The sequence below is a fragment of the Arachis ipaensis genome, chromosome B07 (genome assembly GCF_000816755.2).
Source record: "Arachis ipaensis cultivar K30076 chromosome B07, Araip1.1, whole genome shotgun sequence".
Taxonomy (NCBI): Eukaryota; Viridiplantae; Streptophyta; class Magnoliopsida; order Fabales; family Fabaceae; genus Arachis; species Arachis ipaensis.
This window is the reverse complement of record NC_029791.2, coordinates 80,230,619-80,239,309: the sequence shown is the minus strand read 5'-3', so window position 1 is coordinate 80,239,309 and position 8,691 is coordinate 80,230,619.

Genomic DNA, 8,691 nt, shown 5'->3' with positions numbered 1-8,691 from the left:
AGATGTGCAGACGGAATAATCCGTAGGTGTGTGCCTAGAGAAGAAGCACAGAAGATCTTATGGCATTGCCATGGGTCACAATATGGAGGTCATTTCGGAGGTGAGCGAACAGCCACCAAGGTTCTCCAATGTGGTTTCTACTGGCCTACCCTTTATAAAGATTCCCGAGAGTTTGCACATAACTGTGACAGTTGCCAGCGAGCTGGCAATCTGCCTCATGGTTACGCCATGCCTCAAGAAGGGAACTTGGAGATTGAGTTGTTTGATGTATGGGGCATTGACTTCATGGTGCCTTTCCCACCATCATACTCAAACACTTATATTCTGGTTGCAGTCGACTATGTATCTAAATGGGTAGAGGCCATTGCCACACCCACTAATGATACTAAGACAGTGCTGAAGTTCCTCCAGAAACATATCTTCAGCAGGTTTGGTGTCCCTAGAGTACTAATCAGTGATGGGGCACTCACTTTTGTAACAAACAGCATTACTCTGCCATGGTCCGGTATGGAATTAGCCACAAAGTGGCAACCCCATATCATCCACAGACAAATAGGCAAGCTAAAGTCTTTAACAGAGAACTGAAAAGAATCCTGGAACGGACTGTAAGTACCCGTAGAAAGGATTTGACAAGAAGCTTGGATGATGCTCTGTGAGCTTACAGAACAGCATTCAAGACTCCCATCGGGACCTCTCCATACCAGCTTGTGTATGGTAAGGCCTGTCATCTGCCCGTGGAACTGGAATACAAAGCCTACTGGGCAACCAGATTCCTAAACTTTGATGCCAAATTAGCTGGAGAAAAAAGATTGCTCCAGCTGAATGAGCTAGAGGAATTCAGACTCACTGCTTTCGAAAATGCCAAGCTTTACAAAGAGAAAGCAAAAAGATGGCATGACAGAAAGCTGTCATCTAGAGTCTTTGAACCAGGACAGAAAGTTCTGCTATTTAACTCTAGGCTCAGGCTATTCCCTGGGAAACTGAAATCCCAGGGGAGGGGACCATATGTGATTACAAGTGTGTCACCATATGGCTATGTGGAGCTTCAAGACACTGATTCTAATAAGAAGTTCATTGTTAATGGACAGAGAATCAAACATTATCTTGAAGGCAATGTTGAGCAAGAATGCTCAAAGCTGAGGCTAGATTAAAAAGCTCAGCAAGGTCTAGCTAAAGACAACAAAGAAGCGCTTGCTGGGAGGCAACCCAGTCATTAGCAAAACTCTTTCTGTTATTTTATTTTATTCTATTCTTCATTTTATTTATTTTTAAAGCATATAAGGTCAATATTAACAAGGTAAAGAATCAATTGCATAATATCACAGGGCTATAGAAGGATTCAAAGCACAAAACAGGAAAAAGGAGCTCACTGGCAAGAAAACGCCAGTAAGAGGCACAATTAGGCGTTAAATGCCCAAAAGGAGCATCTACTGGGCGTTTAACGCCAGTAGAAATAGCCATCTGGGCGTTAAACACCAGAAAGAAGCAACTTCTGGGCGTTTAATGCCAGATTTACAGCATCCTGGGCATTCAGAAAAATGCCTAGTGACAAAGGAGTTTCTGGCGTTTAACGTCAGCTAGAAGCAACAGCTGGGCGTTAAACGCCCAAACCAAGCACCAAGTGGGCGTTAAACGCCCAAAACATGCAACAGTTGGCCGTTTAACGCCAGGATTGTAGGGGAGTAGGCAATTTCGTTTTCAATTCAAATTTTTTCTATTTTTTATGTTTCAATTCATGATTTTTTGCACAAACATGTTACAAATCCTAATTTTTCTAATCCTTTTTCAAAAGATATCGAATGTATTTTAATTCATAAACCCTTTTTTTTAATCCTCTTCAAATTATTTTCAAATCCTTTTTCAAAACAAATCTATCTCTTTTTCTTCTACAATCTTTTCAACTCATCAATATCTTTTCCAAATCTTCACAACATCTTTTTCAAATCAAAGTTATCTTTTTCAAATATCTTCCATATTATTCATATTTTTAAATTTTAAAGTGCATCCTTTTCCTATCATACTTATCTTTTACAAATCATATCTTTTATCATATCTTCTTCAAAATTTTCGAAAACCCACCCCCCCTTCCCATTAAATCCTAGTTCGGCCTCCCCCCTACCTCCACAATTCGGACTTGGCTCTCCTCATATCCCTCTCCTTTCTTTTCTTTTGCTTGAGGACAAGCAAATCTCTAAGTTTGGTGTGTTTATCCATGATCACTAAGCCAATACCCACTAAGATCATGGCTCCTAAGGGAAAACAAACCAACTCAAGAGGCAAGAAGGAGAGTATTCCAAAACCACTTTGGAATCAACGGAAGTTCTTAACCAAAGAACATTCAGACCATTACTACAAAATAATGGGTCTAAGGTCAGTGATCCTGGAAGTTAAATTCGATCTGAAAGAAGACGAATATCTGGAGATTCAAGAGCAAATTCGAAACAGGAGCTGGGAAGTCCTAGCTAATCCTGAAACAAAGGTGGGAAGAAACATGGTTCAGGAATTCTACGCAAATCTGTGGCAGATGGACAGGTAGAGAATAGCGGGAACCGCATTCTATGACTATAGAACTCTGGTCAGAGGGATGATTATTCATACCCACCCTGATAAAATAAGGGAGATCTTCAAGATGCCTCAACTGCAAGATGACCCAGACTCCTTTAATAGGAGAATGATGAGATCAAACCTGAACTTAGACAAAATCCTGGAGGACATATGTCTCCCTGGAGCTAAATAGACAACCAACACAAAGGGTCCCCCGAACCAACTCAAAAGAGGAAATCTCAAACCAGTCACCAGAGGCTGGCTGAACTTCATTGGGCACTCTATATTGCCCACTAGCAACCGCTCTGAAGTCACCATCAGAAGAACAGTAATGATTCATTGCATTATGCTGGAAAAAGAAGTGAAAGTTCATCACCTGATTGCTTGTGAGCTTTACAAAATTGCAAACAAGAACTCCAAAGATGCCAGATTGGCTTATCCAAGCTTGGTCTCTCTGTTATGTAAAGATGTTGGAATAAAAATGGGAGTAGATGAGTACATCCCAGTTGAGCTACCAATCACCAAAAAGTCTATGGAAGGACAACAAGTGCAGGACGAACCCATCAAGAGGAGAGCACAGGAGTTCCTCCCGGAAACCCCTCAAATTGAATACTAGGAGCGCCTAGAAGCATCTGTCACCAAGTTGCAAGAAGTTGTGGATCAACTGAAGGAAGAACAGCAAAATCAAAACAGCATGCTCTGCAAACTGCTTAGAGAACAAGAAGAGCAAGGGCATGAACTAAAGGAACTGAAGCGCCAGAAGCTATCTCTTGAAAGGCCAAGCACTCCACAGACTAAAGAGGCCTCCACCTCCCAAATTCAAGGTTGTTGAGTTCTAATCTTAGCCTTAACTCTGTGATAATTGTTCTTATTAGAAATTTACCTTAGAAGTTATATATGAGTAGTAGTAACTAGTATCTCTATTTTGATTTTATCTCCAATTAAGCTATAATTTATTTTTCTCATCATCATCAAACATGAATAAAATAGCAGAATTTTTTTAGAATAATGAGGCAATATTTTTTTTTTCGAGTTCTTAATAGGAAAATTCTAATTATCTATATGTGGTGGCAATGCTTTTTGTCTTCTGAATGAATGCCTGAACAGTGCATATTTTTTATATTGAATTTTATGAATGTTAAAATTGTTGGCTCCTGAAAGAATGATGAACAAGAGAAATGTCATTGATGATCTGAAAAATCATGAATTGATTCTTGAACCAAGAAAAAGCAACAAAAAAAAAGAGAGAGAGAAAAAGAAAAAGAAGAAGGAGTAGTAGAAAAAGCCAGTAGCCCTTAAAACCAAAAGGCAAGGGTAAAAAGGATCCAAGGCTTTGAGATTTAATGGATAGGAGGTTCTAAAAGGAATAAAATCATGGCCTAAGCGGCTAAACTAAGATGTCCCTAACCATGTGCTTGTGGCATGAAGGTGTCAAGTAAAAACTTGAGACTGAGCGGTTAAAGTCGAGGTCCAAAGCAAAAACAGAGTGTGCTTAAGAACTCTAGACACCTCTAATTGGGGACTTTAGCAGAGCTAAGTCACAATCTAAAAAGGTTCACCCAGTTATATGTCTGTGGCATTTATGTATCCGGTGGTAATACTGGAACACAAAGTGCTTAGGGCCACGGCCAAGACTCATAAAATAGCTGTGTTCAAAAATCAACATACTAAACTAGGAGAATCAATAATACTATCTGAATTCTGAGTTCCTATGGATGCCAATCATTCTAAATTTCAAAGGATAAAGTGAAATGCCAAAACTGTTTGGAACCAAAAAGCTACCAGTCCCGCTCATTTGATTAGAATCTGAGCTTCACTTAAAACTCTGAGATATTATTGCTTCTTGATTTCTTTCCATCGTATTTTTTTGTCTAGTTGCTTGGGGACAAGTAACAGTTTAAGTTTGGTGTTGTGATGAGCGGATATTTTATACGCTTTTTGAGGGTAATTTCATGTAGTTTTTAGTATGTTTTAGTTAGTTTTTAGTATATTTTTATTAGTTTCTAGGAAAAATTTATATTTCTAGACTTTACTATGAGCTTGTGTATTTTTCTGTGATTTTAGGTATTTTCTGGCTGAAATTGAAGGAGCTGAGCAAAAATATGATTCAGGCTGAAAAAGGACTGCAGATGTTGTTGGATTCTGACCTTCCTACACTCGAAATGGATTTTCTAGAGCTACAGAAGTCCAAATGGCGCGATCTCAATTGAGTTGGAAAGTAGACATCCAGGGCTTTCCAGCAATATATAATAGTTTATACTTTACTCAAGGATAAACGACGTAAACTGGTGTTCAACGCCAGTTCCATGTTGCATTCTGGCGTTAAACGCCAGAAACAGGTTAAACCCTGGTGTTTAACTCTGGAAACAGCCTAGGCACGTGTAAATCTTAAGTCTTAGCCCCAGCACACACCAAGTGGGCCCCAGAAGTGGATTTCTGCACTATCTATCTTAGTTTACTCATTTTCTGTAAACCTAGGTTATTAGTTTAGTATTTAAACAACTTTTAGAGATTCATTTTGTACCTCATGACATTTTTAGATCTGAACTTTGTACTCTTTGACGGCATGAGTCTCTAAACTCCATTGTTGGGGGTGAAGAGCTCTGCTGTGTCTCGATGAATTAATGCAATTATTTATATTTTCTATTCAAACACGCTTGTTTCTATCTAAGATGTTCATTCGCACTTCAGTATGATGAATGTGATGATCTGTGACACTCATCACCATTCTCAATCTATGAACGCGTGCCTAACAACTACTCTCATTCTACCTTCGATTGAATGAGTATCTCTTTGATTCCTTAATCAGAATCTTCGTGGTATAAGCTAGAATCCATTGGCAGCATTCTTGAGAATCCGGAAAGTCTAAACCTTGTCTGTGGTATTCCGAGTAGGATTCAGGGATTGAATGACTATGACGAGCTTCAAACTTACAAGGGTTGGGCGTAGTGACAGACGCAAAAGGATCAATGGATCCTATTACAGCATGAGTGAGAACCGACAAATGATTAGCCGTGCGGTGACAGCGCACCTGGACCATTTTCACTGAGAGGACGGATGGTAGCCATTGACAATGGTGATCCACCAACACACAGCTTTCCATAGGAGGAACCTTGCATGCGTGAAGAAGAAGACACGGGGAAAGCAGAGATTCAGAAGACAAAGCATCTCCAAAACTCCAACATATTCTCCATTACTGCGTAACAAGTATTTATTTCATGTTCCTTTATTTTTCGCAATTCAAACTGATAATCATAATTAATCTCCTGACTAAGATTTACAAGGTAACCATAGATTGCTTCAAGCCAACAATCTCCATGGGATCGACCCTTACTCACGTAAGGTATTACTTGGACGACCCAGTGCACTTGCTGGTCAGTTGTGCGGAGTTGTGAAAAGTGTGAATCACAATTTCGTGCACCAGCTATCTGTGAAAAACCTTTAATAAACCACAAATAATATCCTACTAACCCCAAGAAACTATGAACTTTTTTAACCGTTGTAGGTTGTTTCCATTGTACCATTGCTTCAATCTTTGAAGGATCTACCACTATACCATCTTGTGTGATCACATGTCCCATGAATGCCACTTTTGCCGAACAAAACTCACACTTTAACAGTTTTACATATAGCTTCCATGCTCTTATTATCTAGTTCGAGAGGCAGTCTTAGCTATATCCAAGTCCTTCAGTCGAATTTGATGGTAACCCGATCGCAAATAAATCTTAGAGAATACTGTCGTACCTCTCAGCTGGTCCATTAAATCATCTATCCTCAGTAGTGGATTCTCATTCTTGATTGTAATATTTTTAGTTGCCGAGAATCTACACACAATCTCATCCCACCATTTTTCTTCTTTACTAGTTACACTTGAGCTTCCCACGGTAATACACTCGGATGAATAAACTTCATTCTCAATAACTCATCTAACTGTTTCTTTCACTCTGTCAGTTCCAATGACAATATCCGATACAATGCTATAAAAATTGGTCCGGTTCCAAGCACCAAGTCAATACTAAACTCTCTCTCCCTGGTGTGGAAACTCAAGTATGTCATCCGAGAAAATGCAGAAAACTCCTTCACCTCTCGGACTTTTACCAAGTCTAATTTACTACTCTCTGAGCTAGCAGATAATAGAACATAACCCTGTAACCCACTACTATCAAAGGTAACTCTTAGGGAACTTAAATAAAAGGTATAAGACTCAACTGGCCCATTATGCATGTCAAATGAGGGGAATATAGCAGTTCATTTAAAATAATCTAGGAAAAGATGATGCTTAGACAAACCAATCTAAACCAAAGATAGTATCTAAACCACACAAAGGCAAACAGACCAAGTCATGTATGAAAGTCTTAGCCTCAATAACAAAAGGTACTGATGAACGTAAATATTCTTATGCCGGTTAGAAAGTAGTGATAAATCTGATTGTGAGTATAGCATAATCAACACACGAATACCTCATCAAACAATTCTAAAATCTATGACCGAGAGTATTGATCCCGGGTCGTTCTCCATAGGAATTGTTTTAGAATGTGCATCATTGATTAGGAAAGATTTTATGGTTTTGATAATTGGTGCAAGAATTCAAACTAGCAAGGCAATCAACAATTAATTGAAATAAAAGCCTTGGCCAAGGGTAAGCTTTGGAAGTTCCATCATTATAGTCTCCTTCAATTATGATAAGAATTGATTGTTGCTTCACTTAGTTAACCCCTGGTGCACGAAATTGTGATCATCAAAAATGGCGCCAAAGACTTGGAGCTCTCAAACGTGAATCATACTTTGTCACAATTCCGCACAACTAACCAACAAGAGCACTGGGTCGTCCAAGTAATACCTTATGTGAGTAAGGGTCAATCCCACGGAGACTATTGGCTTGAAGCAAGCTATGGTCATCTTGTAAATCTCAGTCAGGAGGATTCAAATGGTTATGGAGAAATGATAATTAAAAGATGAATAAAACATAAAATAAAGATAGAGATACTTATGTAATTCATTGGTAGGAATTTCAGATAAGCGTATGAAGATGCTTTGTTCCTTCTGAACCTCTGCTTTCCTATTGCCTTCTTCCAACCATTCATACTCCCTTCCATGGCAAGATTTATGTTGGGCATCATCATTGTCAATGGCTATTTCCCGTCCTCTCAGTGAAAATGTTCCAAATGCGCTGTCACCGCACGGCTAATAATTCTAGCTTATACCACGAAGGTTCCAATCTTAAATTAGAAACCCAAGAGATACGCTTCAAGCCATTGCTAGTAGAACAGAGGTGGTTGTCAGGAACATGTTCATAGGTGAGAATGATGACGAGTGTCACGGATCAATATATTCATCAAGTTGAAGAACGAATGAATATCTTAGAGAAGAAGTAGGCGTGAATTGAATAGAAGAACAATAGTAATTGTATTAATTCATGAAGAACAGCAGAGCTCCACACCTTAATCTATGGTGTGTAGAAACTCCACCGTTGAAAATACATAAGAACAAGATCTAGGCATGGCCGAATGGACAGCCTCCCAAAGAGGGTTCAATCATAAAAACATGATTCAAAGATAAAAATACAATAGTAAAATTCCCTATTTATAGAGACTAGTAGCCTAGGGTTACAGAAATAGGTAATTAATGCAGAAATCTTCTTCCGGGTCCACTTGGTGTGTGCTTGGGCTGAGCATTGAAGCTTTCATGTGTAGAGACTTTTCTTGGAGTTAAACGCCAACTTTTGTGCCAGTTTGGGCGTTTAACTCCAGCTTTTGTGCCAGTTCTGGCGTTTTGACGCTAGAATTCTTAAGCTGACTTGGAATGCCTGTTTGGGCCATCAAATCTCGGGCAAAGTATGGACTATTATATATTGCTGGAAAGCCCAGGATGTCTAATTTTCAACGCAATTTAGAGCGCGCCAGTTGGACTTCTGTAGCTCCAGAAAATCTACTTCGAGTGCAGGGAGGTCAGAATCCAACAGCATCTGCAGTCCTTTTTCAGCCTTTGAATCAGATTTTTGCTCAGGTCCCACAATTTCAGCCAGAAAATACCTGAAATCACAAAAAAACACACAAGCTCATAGTAAAGTCCAAAAATGTGATTTTTATTTAAAAACTAATAAAACATAATAAAAACTAACTAAAATATACCAAAACATACTAAAAA